At 47.4% G+C, this 17495-nt stretch overlaps 2 long non-coding RNA genes across 2 annotated transcripts in view; one reads left to right on the plus strand and one right to left on the minus strand.

Moving 5' to 3' along the window:
* The window catches only part of LOC129623241 (uncharacterized), a 164091-nt gene that overhangs the window by 69558 nt on the left and 77038 nt on the right, over window positions 1-17495 (minus strand). The gene's annotated exons all lie outside the window — the stretch shown is intronic.
* Window positions 3429-7813, plus strand: LOC129623243 (uncharacterized). Its single transcript, XR_008700424.1, has 3 exons — window positions 3429-3592; window positions 5714-5878; window positions 6832-7813. It is a non-coding gene; the product is annotated as an uncharacterized LOC129623243 (long non-coding RNA).

Raw genomic sequence — 17495 nt, forward strand, 5'->3', positions numbered from 1 at the left:
AGCTGACACCTGAAGCATTTACCCAATATCTTAAATGAAGCAGAATGCTTCAGTTCTATGCATAGGAGAAGACAATGATAATCATAAGTAGCATCTATTAAATGCCAGACACTGCACCCACTGCTTACATTCAGTTGCACAACCAACCCCCACACACCTCCCTCTCTCAGAGCAGGTTTTCATCTGGTGATGGGATGGGGTGGAATTGCTGTATGCAGCCCCCTTCCCCCATTATCAATTTCCTTATTAATTCTAGCCCTGTTGATCTCCAACCTGAAATCTCTCTCCTGGCTGCCACACCCTGCTCTGTGTAGGCTGGGCTGGAGTTTGAAGCAAACTAAATGAATCAGATGTGAGCACAGACGCTAGTCTTGATTTTAGAGGATTTTAACTTGCAGCTGCTCATGGCTAGAGGAGGAAGGGCTGCGCACCTGGCCTGCACCTCATGCCTGCTGCCTACAGCACCATAAAGAGCATGCCTGTTCCTGGAGAAACGCTCCGAGAGAGAAAACAGAAAAGCCAAAGAACACATGCTTCTCTTTCGCATTTTCTCTGATGCCTGCTCAGAACCATGGCTGCTGAGAAGTTGCTGCTGATGGGTTTGCCCTGGCCTGAGATGCATTTCTATGGATGTGGCTGATAGAGGTAGTGGGGTACGGAAATAGTGTGCCCCATTTATTGATTTTTTTTCTTTTTTAAAACATATTTAGTTGGCTGTGCTGGGTCTTGGTTGCAGCACAGGGGATCTGTAGTTGCAGCATGCAGGATCTTTAGTTGTGGCATATGGGATCTAGTTTCCTGACCAGGGATAAAAACCTGGGCCCTGTGCATCAGGAGCATGGAGTCTTAGCCACTGGACCACCAGGCAAGTCCCTTGTTTTCACCATAATCCTTACCCAGGCCACCTGTCACCTTTTCCCCCAGAATCTACAGCCTTTTCAAGGATGTCTCCGACCCTAGCCTTTACCTGCCTGAGATATTATGATTTATAATAAGAAATATATATTTCATCTTTGGCATCCCATCTTTATTTAGTGAAACTCTACCTGGTGAGTGCATCAAATAGCATGTAAATGTCACTTCCTCAAGAAGACCTACTCCCAGGTAGTCATTACCAGCTCTTATGGCTTCAAATACTCATCACAGTTGCAATTTTATATTGTTTGTGCAATTATTAAGCAATGTTTTCTCTCCCAGTCCATGAGTTCAAGTGGTATCTTTTTTTTTTTCTTACCACTTATCCTCAGAGCTTAGCATGATGGCTGAAGCATAATAGATACTCAATATTTATTGAGTGAATAGTGAATGATGGGTTAAGTATAACCTGGTAGGTAATACTAATATTTATGTGCCAGGAAAGTTCTGAGCATGTTAAAAATATTATGATCTTCCTAACAATCTATGGGGTGGGTAGTATTACCCCTACTTTACACATGAGAAAATTCACTCATGATCCCATAAATAGTAAGAGGCAGAATTTGAATCCAGGGTGCTGGCTCCAGAGTCTGAACCTTTAGCTACTATGTTATTCTAGCCTATGTTGTTCTCCCCTGTTTCAGTAAATTCACAAATTTCATTTTGTTCTAAATTATTACATCATGCCTCGTGCCTCTTACATGCAATGAATTGTACTCCTCTTGATGTGACATTAGAAAATTTCTTTGACAAAGTATTTTATCTGCCAAATAGTGCTGTAGTAATATGCATCCTGTGTTTTAGCAAAAATAAGTTGTATGTATTAATAAACATTTGATGGCAAAACTATGGATGTCACAGTATATGTTGAGAACCACTGGTCTAATGGCTGATCACAAATCTTTAGTATACTTATTTATTCCATTCTCTCTTATGGATTATAGTTAAAATTCTGCTCATCATTCTCCTAAGAAAAATATGTCTTCCTGGACTTGGCGGTCTGCTTCATCTTTCTGCTTGGTAAAACTTTGATCTTAAAGAGAAGCAAGGTCTCCTTCTATCCCTAAGCCCCAAACACCTGCCTCTCTGATACTTGCGGTGGTCCACCTCAAAGGGTGAAGCCAAACACGTATTCAGAGGTTTTGATATCTTTCTGTTTAGTTTGTTCCTTGGTACTTTGGAAAAACCAGCCTCACCCCTTTGCAGGAAAGAACCAGGGACATTAATTCAGGGCTTTCTTGAGTAACCTGCACGTTTCACTTTTATAGATGAAATTGAAAATGACTTACCATTTCTGGTAAAATACTTTTTTTAAATGTATTTTTAAAAAGTTGTATAAATATGTGTGTGTGTGTGTGTGTATACATAGTATACTGTATGTACATAGTATATATATTTTGCAGTCCATGAGGTCGCAGAGTCAGACACGACTTATCAAATGAACAACAATAACAAAGTAATAGAATAGATGTGGGAAGAATCTCTATCAGAAGTGATTACCTCCAGGGACTTCCCTGGTGGTCCAATGGTTAAGACTCATGCAGGAGACACAGGTTTGATCCCTGGCTGGGGAACTAAGATCCCACATGCTGTGTGGCCAAAAGTTTTTTTTTTTTTAAGTAGTTACCTCCAGAGGCAGAGGTAAGAATGAAAGAGATATGAAGGGGAACGTCTTCAAATCTGGGGAGGTGGTACGCTTCTAAACATTTGGATCTTTACAAAGTAAGACTATATTCACATATCAGATAATTAACTCCTTCCCCCCGAAAGAAGAGAGCCAAAGAAAGAACTATTATTAATGCTGAGAAAGGAGGGGAGAGAAGGGGGGTAGTCAATGAAAGGACTCTTTCATTTTTGACTGTATACTTCTGTATTATTTGAATTTAGGCAACAGGGACACACTCATGTATTTCTTGTATAGCTGTTTTTTTATATCATGCGAAGACTCATTGATGCATTCAACAGCTATTATTTTTACTCCTTACTCTATGCTGAACACTGTGCTCTGTACTTGATCTGCTATAATCCTCACACTATTCCATGAGTCACATACTATCATCCCATTCTATAAGAGAGAAATTCGGGGCCCAAAGACTGGTTAGGTCATCCGCCCAATGGCCCATCTAGCTAGCAAACAGCAGGCTGACATCCAGCCAGCTCTCCCTGATTGGATGTGGGCCACAGTGGTGGGTACAGAAGGAATGAGGCTGCCCTGCCTTTATATAAGTGGAACCTAGTTGAGACGGGAAACATGAGAGAAAGGCTAAAGGAGTAAACAGACTGGGAAAAATAAACAGACATTTAGCAGAAAGAAACACTCAGAGAAATAACCCTAGTAAAGCTGAATGACTTCAGAAAGACAGTCAGAAATGGTCTGGTGCCCCCAAACGCCCGTAAACATTTTCATTTGGTTCTACGCACTCCAGAAGCCTCCTGTCACACTGAAGCTCTGTCCAGACGATTCTAATAATAGCCCGATGGAATCCTGTGGTTGGAAGAAACTGTGAGAGGTCACTGAGTCCGTCCCCCGCCTGCAGAAGGGCATAAGTGTTCTCCTTATGGGAAAACAGAGGCAAGGAGTGACTTCAACTGCTAGATCAGTCACTCCTCCACCCCCAACCCCAAGTCAGCCAAGGAGTTGGAACCGTGTCCTGGGGTCAAGGGCACCAACAGCTTTGTGAGTCAGCATGTGGGAAATATATTCATACTGCAGCTCTTTACAAAGGAAGCTACTGCTCACCGTCTTTTCCAGCTGTAAAACATTTGGCTGGCCATGGGGGAGGGTGTCAGCTGGGGAAGTGAAGAGGAGTCACCATAATGCCCCTTCTCCCAAAGCAGCAGCAGGCGGAGGAATGAGGACAGCGGCAGGGGCTTGGGGCTGGGCAGGAGCTGGGTGTCAGTTGCTCTTGATTGCTGGTGTCACCCTTCTTCCCATTATCTACTTCGTCAGGATGCGGCTCCATTAGCACACTGGATCAGGCCAAGTGTGTTAGGAACGATTAAGGGCCTTGCAGGAGATTAAAGGAATTACATTTGTATACTCCTTCTAGCCAAAGGCTGCCGGACAACGGCAGGCAAACCTCTTAATAGCTTTACATGCAAACAGTAAGAATAACTGCAGCTGGTTCCAGGCTTAATGCTTTGAATCATGAGGATGTGGTGTGATGCAGAGACAAGTTCTCTGAGGGCAAGTGGCTCCTCAGTCATGGGCACTGAGAAGACTGTGGGTGGTTGATGGGGGATGTGTTCGTGAAGGTACAAGTCTGACAACAACGATCTAGGAGGCGATCCTCAGGGTCGCCCTTGGGCCACTGGGGCTCACCAGGCCAGGACTAGAGTGAAGCTCTCACCTCCTGGGCCACCAAAAAATTCAGTTATCAAGAAAAATAATATTTGAATGCCATATTTTTAAAAAATAAAAATTAATGTAAAAATTTCATAATGAACAAAGGATCAAAATTTCAAATAAAGACTATTGGAATAGTCTTTCAAACAAAGGGGCCGAGCCATATTGGAGCCTGAGGCAAAAAGAAAAATGTGAGCCCCTGGCTTTAGTGGACGCAAACTCATCAATCCTATTTTCCAAATGTACTTCTCTTCCCTCATTTTTAATTGAGAGAATTGTCTTGTTTGATGATTTTTCTTGACTAAGTGACAATCTTAAATAATTTTAATTAATTATATTATTTTTAATTAATTGTTAGTAATTGATATATTAATTAATTAATTAAAAATCATAGTAAATTCCACTGGGTTATAAATTAAATATTTGAATTTAATGTGAATTTTAACATACCTACTTTTTGATCTTTCAGTATTTTTTCCACGACTTTAATGTTCTGGAAAAAAACAAGTGCATATGGGGTCCACAACTTTCCTTCTGCCTCAGACTCCAACACAACCTCCATGGCTTGGGTGGTAAAGAAACCACATCCGATGGTCTCCAGGTGGAAATGGCGGGTGTCTTGGTCAAGCATGGGGAACCTTGCTGATGATGCCTCCCCTCAGCCTACAGAAGACCCTTTCCTCTCTGGGCCTACCCTCTGGGAGTGGGGATTCAGGAAGTCATCTCATCACATTTCACACTGTTCTAGAGGCCACGAGGTTATTGCGAGCTGTGACATCATCCCACCCTCACTGCTTGATGAGTAGGGTCTCTGACCTTTGGGGAGGGGTCACCTTGAGTCCAAGGGCACATAGCACATCCTTGATAGAGAACTTGTGACTAGTACTCCTACACAGCAAGCAACTTTAAGAAACACCATTGGGAAGTTTCTTGGCTAGAAGAAACTTTCTGAGATAAGGAGGGTTTTTTCCTTATTTTCTTTTGAAATATATATTATGCTCCCATGGTTCAAATACAAAAAGATGTAAAAGGTAAACATTGAGAAGCCGTCCTCCCAACCTTGTTCCATGCTCCTCTTCTCACGTACAAATAGGCTACAACTTCTAGTCATTTCTTGGCAATTGCGGCTTCTTGAAAACCAGTATGTAGATAGGTTTTACGAGTTAGGGTAGGACCCACCCAGCTCCTCCTGGATGAGACTAGCTAGCCTGTACGGAGTACTGAGCAGAGTGGTCACATTCTGTGTACGTGGCTGACCCTGGCAGGAGCCAGAGCGGCCTGCTTGCGGCCACTGGAGTCACAGGCAGGTGGGCTTCTCTCTTCCAGACTGGTACGCAGTCCAGCGTCGGTGCTATTGGATACCCCAGAGCCAGGCCAACAGGGAACGGGTCTGAGGCCACTGGCATGGCTGGCATCTTGATCTAATAGTAATCAGGTATCAACGTTTCCTAGAAACACATGACGGGGTTTGTGATCCGTCTCTCCTGAACTGCGAGCAAGCTTCTGCATACTCGGGATGACACGCATCCTCGCAATCAGAATGACATTCCAAACCACAAACACAACTCTTTGTTTTTGTGGTCACCATGTCCCCTCAAGATATCAGTTGCTCCCAAGGTAACCAATTTCCTCTGCTCTCTTGGTCACGGTTGGGAGGTCACTGGAAGAGTGGAAGGGAGGAATACCCTTATAGCCAGGGTCCCACAGGGCCCAGAGCTGGAGGCTGGGCTGGTTGAGATCTCAGTACCAACTAGGGAGAAATGCTGATTGAACCACCAAGCCACATTAGCTTTACAATGTGCAAAAGGCGTCCTCTCCTCACGCCTCTTTTGACCACATCCTACTCACCACTCTTCTCTATAAAGTTGCTTCCCACTGAGTCACCCTCTAGGGCTTGCTGGCAAACTTTCAGCTCCCCTGGTTTTCAGCCAAGGGGCCGCTCCCAGACTTCTCCACTCATTCTGACCCTTCACAAGGCCTTGGAAACTTTGTTGAAAACTTGAGTGGCATGTGAACTCCCAGGTAGTTCATAAGCAGAGTGAACCCTCTTTGCTCACTCTGGGCTCTCCGTCTAATTGAAATTTAGGAGGACATGGAGCCTACAGGGTCAAGAAAAAGAGAACAGAGTTTGTGGTTCCACCCTAGGGCAGCATTGCCTAGCCTAGAACAGACACATTTTTGGTTCAGTTCAACTAGTGTTAATTAACGCATTCAAGAAAGTGATGATGGCTTTGGAGGCAACTGTAAGTGTAGGAGGAGGGGCTAGAAGTGGTAGCCTGTATTCAGAGATCAGGAAATGTCTAGACAGCTCTGGAAAGACAGGCTGTGAATTGGGACAAGTGTCAAATGCCTAAATGCTGAAGGAAATCCACGTGAAGAAAACAGAACCTGCAGGGTGGGTTCTGAAGGGAGGTTTCTAGGTGAAGCAAGATCCCTGAGCACTGTCCCTATGCAAGCCTCTCCCTTCTTCCATTTGTGCAATGCTGGATTGTGCCTACTTCACTAGGGGTACTCAACAATCAACTCAAATAATGTATTTCTCAGTGTATTTTTTTTATCTCCTTGGATAGGTCTTCCTCCATTTTTGAGAAGAAACTTTTCATCAGCAGTAGTCCATTTCCAGAAATACACTGTAGCCTGGGGGCTTCCCTTGTGGCTCAGCTGGTAAAAAATCTGCCTGCAGTGCAGGAGACCTGGCTTCGATCCCAGGGTTGGGAAGATCCCCTGCAGAAGGGAAAGGTTACCCACTCCAGTATTCTGGCCTGCAGCAGGAAATGGCACCCCACTCCAATATTGTTGCCTGGGAAATCCCATGGACAGAGGGGCCTGGCGGTTGACAGTCCATGGGGTCGCAATGAGTCAGACACGACTGAGCGTCTGAGCATAGGACTTATCCTGTGTGCTATGTCTCAGGAACACTTAAACATATTTTCATAAGTAATTGTCACGTGTGTTCCCAAGGGTTATTGGCTATCCTTCTGTCAGTGAGTGGGGTAAAGGGTAGATCATTATCTCACAGTTAGACCAAAACAGAGGGTCTGAATGTTGCTTTGATTTTCTTGACTGTTTGACTCTTTGACACTTGCATATTTTTTCTCAAACTCTGTAATTTTGAGGTCACGCTGATGGAATGCTCCTTTGTACTCCTGCTGCTGTCTGGAAATGTCTGTTGTCATCTTATGGATTAAAGAGATCTCAGATTTCTATAGTTTAATCAGTTCGACCTACATAGCGGTGATCAGCTCACACTTCACCCATACCGTTCTGATGTGATACAGGACATGTAAGCATGCCTTTGAAATTCGGATTAGCTCAGGGGAGTTGAATTGCTTACTTTACTTCCCACTTGCTGTTAGGAGATCTCTCCCAGGTTCATCCCATAAACTCTAGCCACCTGGGGGAGAGGGTGGGAAAGAATCGAGAAATATGTTCTCTCACCGCACAGTTGAATAAACTTCAACTTCCTTCCTTCAAAGGTGAACTGCTTGATAGTTCTCATCTTACCAAACGCCAGCTCCTCCCTCCTTATAGGATGATTCCTCTGATCTACCCAATAACTTCACTCCTTGGAGTGGCCCCTCTTTCTCTGCTGCCTTGCTACCTCTCTCTCTCTCCTGAATCATTCCCATTCACCAAGAAAACACACATGAACACGTCCCCTTCTGTCACACCCCCCAGGCACAGCCTCACCTCCCTGTTCCCATCATACCCAAATGACTTGTCTGCCCACTGTCGAAACTCTTGTCTTCATGGCACCACTGAAATGACCTCTTTCAGGCCCCCCCAGTGACTGTCCTGCTCCCCAAGACTCGTGCTTTGTCCTAAGCTCTTTGGATCTGGCCACTCCCTCCTCTTGGACTTGGCTTCTGGAACCACCCATCTGCTGGTTTCCTTCCTCCTTCCCTGTCCCCATCTGCTTAGCCTCTTCTATCCAACTTCAAAAGTTGGGGCAGGGCTTCCCTGGTGGCTCAGTGGTAAAGAGGCTGCCTGCCAATGCGGGAGACACAGGTTCAATCCCTGATCCAGGAAGAGCCCATGTGTCATGGAGTGACTAAGCCTGTGTGCCACATCTACTGGACCCACATGCAGCAAACACGGAAGCCCACGCACTCCGGAGCCTGCACTCCACAACAAGAGAAATCACCGCAGTGAGAGGCCTGTGCGCTGCATCTAGAGAAGCCCGCACTGGCTACAGCTAAAGTCTGCACAGCCCCAAATATAGAAATAAATAAATAAAAACAAATGGTAAAATTTTTTAAACTTGGGGCCGCTGGAGGGTTTCATCTTAGCCTCTTTCTTCCTCCATCTACACTCTCCCTGGGTCATCTCACCAGTGCCCAGGGACTGAAATTTCCCCTTCATGCTATTGACTCCCAAATTTCTCTCACCAACCCAGACCCTGCCAACACAAGGTTGGCTCACCAAACTACCTGCCGATATGGCTTCTCTCTGGTCTTTCCATTTCATGGATGTCCCATAGCCAACCAATCCCAAACAAGCTCTTATCTGCATTTCTGAGCATCTGAGAATTAAAGGAATTTATTCTTGTCTTCATCCTGGGTGATGATGCGTGATGCTAAAATCTCGGAGTGTGTGTGTGAAGTGCGATTTGGGTGTATGTGAGTGTGTGTGACCTAGAATTCTACCCTCACTCTCCATGTGTACACTTCCCTGATAGGCAGCTATGTGTCATTTTCCCTGAGTTTCCTTCTACTGGACTATGTGGACTTTTCCTGCTACTCTCATGATAATTTGAATCATGACCTCCCACACCCCAGAACCACACCCCACATATTTCCTGAAATGTTGGGAAATGTTTTGTAAACTATGGTGACTGCCTTGCTGGCACCACAGAGCTAGGCCATACCCTTTCAGGTAAGACTGGAGGAGGGTTTCCCTTGAAGGAAAGAGATGTTCTCACTGCTGTTCAGTCACAGAAGGGTTGGTTCTGAGCCTTAGATGTAAGTGAAGGAAACCATAATCGCTCTGGATTCAAGGCCTGGGGGCACTGAAAATGCTAGTAGTGGGCAGGTTCCTTACAGTGACATAAAACATTTGAAAGCTTTTTTTGTGTCAGCTTACTCACTAGTCCATCTCCTGACCTAGGTGTCCCCTAAGGTCCTAACTCATCAATCATGAAGCTTCCAACAAGAGAGATTCTCATATGAGCAAGACCACACGAGAAGGGCCGTGAAGCTCTGGTCCATGGCTTCCCATCCTGCCACTCTGGAATTACTCCGCCGTGCTTAGTCACTCAGTCGTGTCTGACTCTTTTTGACCCCATGGACTGTAGCCCACCAGGCTCCTCTGTCCATGGTGATTCTTCAGGCAAGAATACTGTAGTATTGCTATGCCCTCCTCCAGTGGATCTTCCCAACCCAGAGATCAAACCCTGTTCTCCCGCATTGCAGGCAGATTTTTTTTTTACCATCTGAGCCACGGGGAGCTTTAAAAAGTGCTGAGGGCTGGAACCTTCCCCAGAGATGCTGATGTATATGGTCTGGGTGTGGCCGGGTTTTCAAAGTTTCCCAGGTGTATCAGATGCACAGCCAAGGTTGACAGCTCAACTCTGGGCCACTCTGACACCGGCTTCATAATGTTTCTCTTCACCACAGAAGATTTCCAGTGGTAGGACTTCTGTCCAGTGAGCCTCGGGCTTGCATCCATCACATCACACTGCCCTGTAACGTTCAGCATAGATTTCTCTTGCCCAGTAGACTGTGCAGTCTTTGAGGACTGGGGCTGTGTCATGGCATCTGCTTCTCTCTGTCCAGTACACCGTGGAGCTCAACGTTAGCTCAATGCATAGGTGCCTGTCCCAGACAAGGTGAAGTGGATGGTTGCCCCCACATCCCACGCTCTGGCATTCAAATTCACCTTCAGAGACCCCGCACCATCTGGTGCACACTGGGCGTGTACTTTGCATCACAATACATTTCAAACTCAGGTCCCCAGGCTCCCATGCCTGGCGGGCACTCTGTGTGGAACTGTTCAGTTGCTGCCTCCTCCACAGGGGGGAAAACTCACCACAATAGGCTAGTTCCCTGTTTGCTGCAGCTGCGGACTGTCAGCCCAGAACGTTCCATCACCACTCTAGGCCTACTCTCCTACTAGCCCAGGAATGCAGTTTCCTGAACGCTGGAACCAAATGGGTGGTTCTGAGAAAGGTCCCAGAGGCCGTGGAAGTAAGTGTTCCATAAAGAATGGTTTCTCTCTGGGATGTGTCACTGATTTGACATTGTCACTTGTCTTTCTCTGAGTCTCAGGATGACTTCATACAGCTCAGGACTCCGGGTGTGGTGGGTGGTGGTGCTGGCAATCTTTGTGTTTGCTTTCAGGCAGCTCTGTTCCTTGGGACTGAGCGCTTCACGGTAGGGTGTCTTAACCCAGGGCTGACAGATGGGTCTTGGGGAGGAGGGGCCGTGACTCCCTGAGATTGTACGTGGGGTGTTGCATCTGTATGTTTAAGCACATTCCTCTAAAGAGTTGTGCTGTGCTAAGTTGCTCGATCATGTCTAACTCTTTGTGAACCCACGGACTGTAGCCCACCAGGCCCCTCTGTCCATGGAATTCTCCAGGCAAGAATATTGGAGTGGGTTGCCATTTTCTACTTCAGGGGATCTTCTCAACCCAGGGAATGAACTCAGGTCTCCTGCATTGCAGGCAGATTCTTTTTTTGTTTTTCCTGCAGGCAGATTCTTTACTGACTGAGCCACCAGGGAAGCCCCTCTCTAAAGAGAGAGCCCCCTAATTTTCTTCAGATAGTTAAAGCTGTCCATGAAACTGCAAAAGTTTTGGCCCTTTGACTGCCACTGTCTTCCTTACAATTTTAACTTCCTGCTGTTTCTAGAAGGTCCTGAGAGGGTGAGTTCTACATCCTTCTGACACAAGACGTGGAATGAGGTTGTCTGGGTTAGACCAGCCTCTGTGGATATAGAAAGAGACCGGGGATTACTTGGTTTTCTGAGAGCTTGGAAGGTAGAGGAGCATATTAGTGGCCATCTGTCATCCTCTATCTTGAACACTGAGTGTGTGTGTATGTGAGAGAGTGTGAGAGTGTGAGAATATGTGTGTATGAGTGCACGTGAGAGAGTATGTGAAAGTGTGTGAGTGTGTATGAGAGTGTATGTGAGAGAGTGGGTGAAAGTGAATGTGCATGTGAGTGTATGGGTATGTGAGGGAATATGTGAGTCAGTGCATGAGTGTGTGAGAAAATAGGTGTCTGAGAATGTGTGTTTGAATGTATGAGAATATGTGTGTGAGACTGTATGGGCGCATGGGTATGTGAGGGAGTGTGAGTATGTGTGTGTGTGTGAGAGAGAATATATGTGAGTGTTGTGTGTGAGAATTGTGTGAGTGTTGTGTGTGAGAATTGTGTGAGTGTGTGAAAGTGTGTTAGTGTGTATGAGAGAGTGTGTGAGTGTGGGGATGTGTGAGAATGTATGTGAAAGAATTATGTGAGTGTGTAAAAACATGTAAATGTGCATGTGAGAGTGTATGGGTGTGAGAGTGTGTGGGTGTGTGAGAGTGTGAGTGTGAGAATGTATGGGAGAGTGTTGAGTGTGTGTGAGATGTGTGTGTATATGTGAGACAACTGCAGCCCTCCTCACACTGAGTGTGTGTGTCACTCGCGACAGCGCCTGTGTCTCACGTCCCTGCCTTTCCCTGTTCACAGCGTTAGTATTCTCTGGCTCTGTGAGGCCTACTCAGAATGACTGGAAATTCCTCCGAGATGACCCTCCTGCCTCCAAAACCCCCACCCCTGCCCACCTTGAACTCCTCACACCTGCCCAGTATCGCCCCGTTCTCCAGGCCTGGTTGGGTTTATTTTCAGCAAGATGCGCGCCTGCTCCCCCTCCATGGGCAGAGGCTGCTCATAAAGGGAAGCCTTGTTCCTACACGAGAGCTGCACCCCCAGCCCAGCCCTCACTCCATCTCCTTGGCGTGGAAACACTGACAAGTGAGGACTGAGGCAGGGAGTGCAGCACCCAACTTGGAGATGCTGGGTGACAGCACCCTAGGCTGGAAATGCCAGGCCCACTCACTATCTGTGCGGGGCTCAGCTGCCCTGGAGAGAGCCCAATACCCGAGGCCTCCCTCACCACCCTCCAGGGGAGAGCAGGTGGGGTGGGTCGCCAGACTCTTCCAGGTCCTCTTTCCACACAGCCTTGTATTCCGAGGGCTGGCAGCAGCCTCAGGCCGCTGGTGCTTGGGTAGTAAAAAGGTGGCATGGCGCCAGAAGACACTTTACTTGGCAGATGCTGGGCCCTGAATTTAGGGAAGCAGGTCCCATGTTAGGAACCTGGAAATCCTGGGCTTTGTTATGAAACTACCTGTGGGCCTGAACCCATAGTCTTCTCTCGCTGCCCAGAATTTTCTATGTTTAAACCATTCACATATATGAGTGCCTACTTCAGTACAGAAGGTACTATAGCTGGCACCTGCCCTCGAGGAGACTGCAGTATAGTGTGGAACCCGTTATGTGCACACAAGAATAACGACTACTGTTTCAAAACAGTAGCTGGCATTTATGAAGTATGGGGTACACCACATACACTGCTAAGCACGTCATGCAGACGACCCCTTTTAATCCCCATGGGACACCTGAAGTAGGTACCGCTGTTATGAGAGTTTAGAGGAAACTAAAGCTCTGAGAAGTTAAGTAACTTGCCCTAGGTCTCACGGTAGGCAGCACTGGGAGTGGTGCAAACGGCAGGTGATATGGCAATTCAGAAGAATGAAAAAGCCAGGTGATAAAAGGAAAGGGAAGGAGTGGAACGGGAACGAGACATAAAACTCTGGAAAAGAGAGCCTTGCCTCTGCCATGGAAATCCATTAGTTCCACTCCAAGCTTGATATTGAAAGGATGCCTGTGGTAATCTTGAAAGCTGTGTCTAATCTCTTCACTCTGACAGGCCATCTGGCCACCAGTGTGGGAGCCCCTTGTCTGCTCCCAGACCCCTCTCATTTCGGTTGATTCTGGGGACTCTGAGTGTTCTGTCAACGCTCCAGTGCTCCACCGCGTCCTCCCAGGTCCCTCCACCCCTGTGTGGGCTTGGCTTTGAACAGCCTGCGCCTGCAGCTTCCTTAAAGGCCTGCCCGCGGGCTAATGGAACCACTTTCTCCTTCAGAAGTAGGAAGCCCTGGGAACATGTAAGCCCCCAGAGTCGCCTGTAACCAAGGCTAACTGGAGGATGAAAGCTCAGCAACCTTCTCTCGAGGTGGTACCGGCACTGAGGTGCGATTTCCACTCCAGAGCTCTTCGGCGCCGGGCTTCCCCCGAGGTCACATCCACTGCCCGGCCACCCTGCCTACTTCCCCACTCCCTGCGATTTCTCGTGGGAGCACCACCTGCACAACCACGTGTGCAGAAACCTCATCTCAGGGCTGCTCCCAGGAACCAGACTTAAGACAATATGGCTGTGAAGTTCCAGCAACACCTCTGGGGAGACCGAGTTAACCTGAGCTGACTGGATACCATGCCAAGTCTGAGACTGTGGGAACCTTTGTGGGTTAAAGAACCCCTAAAGGAAGCGCGAGAGCTTTCAGAGAGCAGGGCAAAGGCACAGGCTGGCATTCACGCCTCCCAAAGGATAGGTAGGAGGGTGAGGGAGGGCATTCTTGGGGGAGACACAAGATGAACACTGAAGAGGAAGTCCTCTTGGGTCTCCCACTCTTTAGTGGAGCTAGACCTGGGGCCACGGCCCTGCGGCCAGCTCACTGAAGGTCAGACCCCTCTAGGCCACCTGTAGAGTCCTCAGCCCGTGGTTGGGACAGCCATTAAATATGAGCCTTTTCTTCCTTCAGTAACTCCTACTCCTCCAAGCCACAGTGCACTAAGGTGAGAGTGGGTGGTGATTCCCACAGGAGTTACCTCACCTGAGGAGCCATGTTTCCTGAGTTTCAGATACAAATATTCTGATGGGAAGACACCCAGTGATTAGGCCTCCCTCTGTGGAGACTTCACATTACCTCCTGCACATACACACCCATGTACACACACACACACACACACACACACACACACACACACACAGACCACTTGTAATCTCTCATCCATGCGCTGACCTCAGTCAAGGCCAGCTGGGTCGATGCAGATGACCCGGCCTTGAGGCCTGCAGTAAAGGCAGACTCTGGGGTGCCTGCATTTTCATGCTTAAGTAAGCCCTAGCTGGCAGCCTGACCCAGATAACCAGCAGCTCAGGTCACAGAAAAAGTGGTGGCGTTGGAAGAAAGAAAGTGAAGCACCGTAGGGCCTTGGGACCTAGCTGACAGTGATGGGCCCCTCCCCTGCTTAAGTCATCTTGACTCTCGCCCTCCACACCTGCTCAGAGAGCGTGACCTGCTGCTTGCGGAATGCAGGTGCCTCCCTCCACAGCCTCGAAAAGGAGGACAGCTGTTCCACCTCTGGGGAGGAGTCTCTTCCTTGGCCCTGGAGGGATGCTGAGTCCCGCCCTCTTCCTCATTTCTGAAGTTGTGGCAGTTCTTCTTCCTTGGGTGATGCTAGGTGTGGTCTTCATTGGAGTTTATCCTCCACTCGTGGGTATTTATCCATCATGAACCAGGAATGCGCTTCCTCCCCTCTGGGAAGGTCCTAAGGTAGTACACCATTCCTCCTCCTTTGTCAGAACTTCCACTGATACTTCCCACAGCCAAACTCAAGCCTTGAAGGAGGCTGAGAAAGTCTTCAGCAGAAATGTAGAGTTCCTAGTGGTATACTTCCCTCCATTCAGGAAAAGCAGCAACTTCAGATTCTCTCAAAAACAACTCAACTGACCCTTAGGACCATTGTGGACAGTTCCATAGGTTGCATACTGCACAAATTTGCCCTGCTGAAGGCATGAGGGGAGGCTGAAACTCAGCCAGAGTTTTATTTGGCAAGTCATGTACTCTGGTATGGGACTGCATCCTTTTTTGCTCACTGGGCTGTGTACCTAGAAGGGGCACCCAAATGGCAACCCACTCTACTATTCTTGCCTGGAAAATCCCATGGACGGAGGAGCTTGGTAGGCTACTCCATACTACTAGTCCATAGGGTTGCAAACAGTCTGACACAACTGAGCGACTTCACTTCACTTCACTGCTTAATTCACACAAAGGCTCCCAATTATCTAGCTTCTGACCTGCCAACCTTGCTTCCCTTGCGTTCTGCCTAGAAATATTCCCAGCTCTGCAGTCTCATGGAGAAGGCAATGGTACCCCACTCCAGTACTCTTGCCTGGAAAATCCCATGGATGGAGGAGCCTGGCGGGCTGCCGTCTATGGCATCACACAGAGTTGGACACGGCTGAAGCGACTTCGCAGCAGCAGCAGCAGCAGCAGCCACAGTCTCAAAAGACAACATCTTTTCCCTTTTCATCTCTTTCCCTTCTGTCTTAGGAAGGTCTAATAGAATCAGGGGCTAATAGTCTATGCCTATCATTGAGAAAGTATGCCCACATGCCTTCTCAGGATCTTCATTTTCAATGAACAGCAGCTCCAGCCACTCTGGACAGAACTGTCAGTACCAGTTTGCCCATCCACGTGGCCTGGTCTTCCATCTCTTCCTTCCACATTTCCAGCAAGATTATTTCTTATAAGGCTTTCTCCTGGAGAGGTGAACAAAGATGAACCTGAAAAGAGCCCCCTGCCCCTGCTGCAGTCTTAACACATAGTAAGTGGAGCTCGTGACCAGCCTGGCTCCAGTCCCCCTTTGATCTCCTATTAATATTTACATCCCCTTGTCAGGTCTTCCCCTGCTAGGCTGTGAGCTGGGACTAAGCACTGCATCTGAGGGCAGTGCCCAGCATGGAGAGGCGCTCAAACAAAACTATGGAAAGTGCCTGCCACATACACCGCCCGCACCAGCTTCAGTCTGTCTGATGCACGGAGGCACACTTCTATTTCAGGTTCAGTTAGAAGCCAGGCCCAGGAAGAAGCGGGCTGATTCCTCACTGCCTTGTCACCACTTTGTTTTCAGTAGCATCTTAGTGAAAGAGAGCATCGTGGTTCCGAAGAAGTCAAAGCACTTACTCTGTGGCTCTGTGCATGTGCTCAGTCCTATCTGACTCTTTGTATCTCCATGCACTGTAGCCCACTAGGCTCCTCTGTCCATGGGATTTCCCAGGCAAGAATACTGGAGTGGGTTGCCATTTCCTTCTCCAGGGCATCTTCCTGGCCCAGGGATCGAATGTGAGTCTCATGCATCTCCTGCATTGAAAGGCGGATTCTTTACCACTGAGCCATCAGGGAATCTCTGTAGTCATATCCTATTGAACCTCCTCCCTACCAAGGGCTTCAAGGATGTTTTATCTATGTGTCTTCTTGACCTTGGTGTACACGTGAAGAAAGAACAGTTCCTCCTAAGAAATGAATGCAAGAACTTTATGCTTGGCAGAGGGTAGAGCAGACAGAGTGGCATTTTGACACCAGGGCTCAAGTCTTCTTTGGGGATGAAGATAATACATGACCTTTGGTAAGCTCCCAAGTGCTGAACTAATGCAAGTCATTATTGCTATGGTCTAATTCTTCTGCCCTCCATCCTGACCCTTCACAGAGAGAATATTGAACCTGGGGAAACTCTATATTGGTAGAAAAATCTATCTCCCAGGACATAATTGTTTTCTCTTTAGACCTTTATTAGCAGTTGTGGGAATGTTTTATAGCTCTGGGCCTTCTAAATTAGCAGTGGCTTTCCCACTTCTGTCTCAAGAGGCTTCAGCAAAAACAATCAGTCTGGGTTTGTTCTCCCTCCACCTTTGTAACTACAGCCCTGATCCTGCAACCCAGCACGTGCTATAAAACGTGGACTCATGGAGCCCAGAGGATGTAAAACACCTTTGGGAAAGTGTGTTACTCACAATCCAAATAGGCAAACTTCACCTGCTGAGAAACAATTTAAGTTGCTGTTGCTAAAGAAAAGACTCTTGAGAGTCCCTTGGACTGCAAGATCAAACCAGTCAATCCTAAAGGAAATCAGTCCTTAATATTTGTTGGAAGGACTAATTCTGAAGCTGAAGCTCCAATACTTTGGCCACCTAATGTGAAGAACTGACTCATTGGAAATACCCTGATGCTGGGAAAGATTGAGGGCAGAAGGAGAAAGGGGTGACAGAGGATAAGATAGTTGGATGACATCACTGACTCAATGGACATGAGTTTGAGCAAACTCCAGGAGATGGTGAAGGACAGGGAAGTCTGGCGTGCTGCAGTCCATGGGTTCGCAAAGGGTCAGACACGACTGAGCAACTGAACA

The sequence above is a fragment of the Bubalus kerabau genome, chromosome 11, assembly GCF_029407905.1.
Source record: "Bubalus kerabau isolate K-KA32 ecotype Philippines breed swamp buffalo chromosome 11, PCC_UOA_SB_1v2, whole genome shotgun sequence".
In the NCBI taxonomy this organism is placed as follows: Eukaryota; Metazoa; Chordata; class Mammalia; order Artiodactyla; family Bovidae; genus Bubalus; species Bubalus kerabau.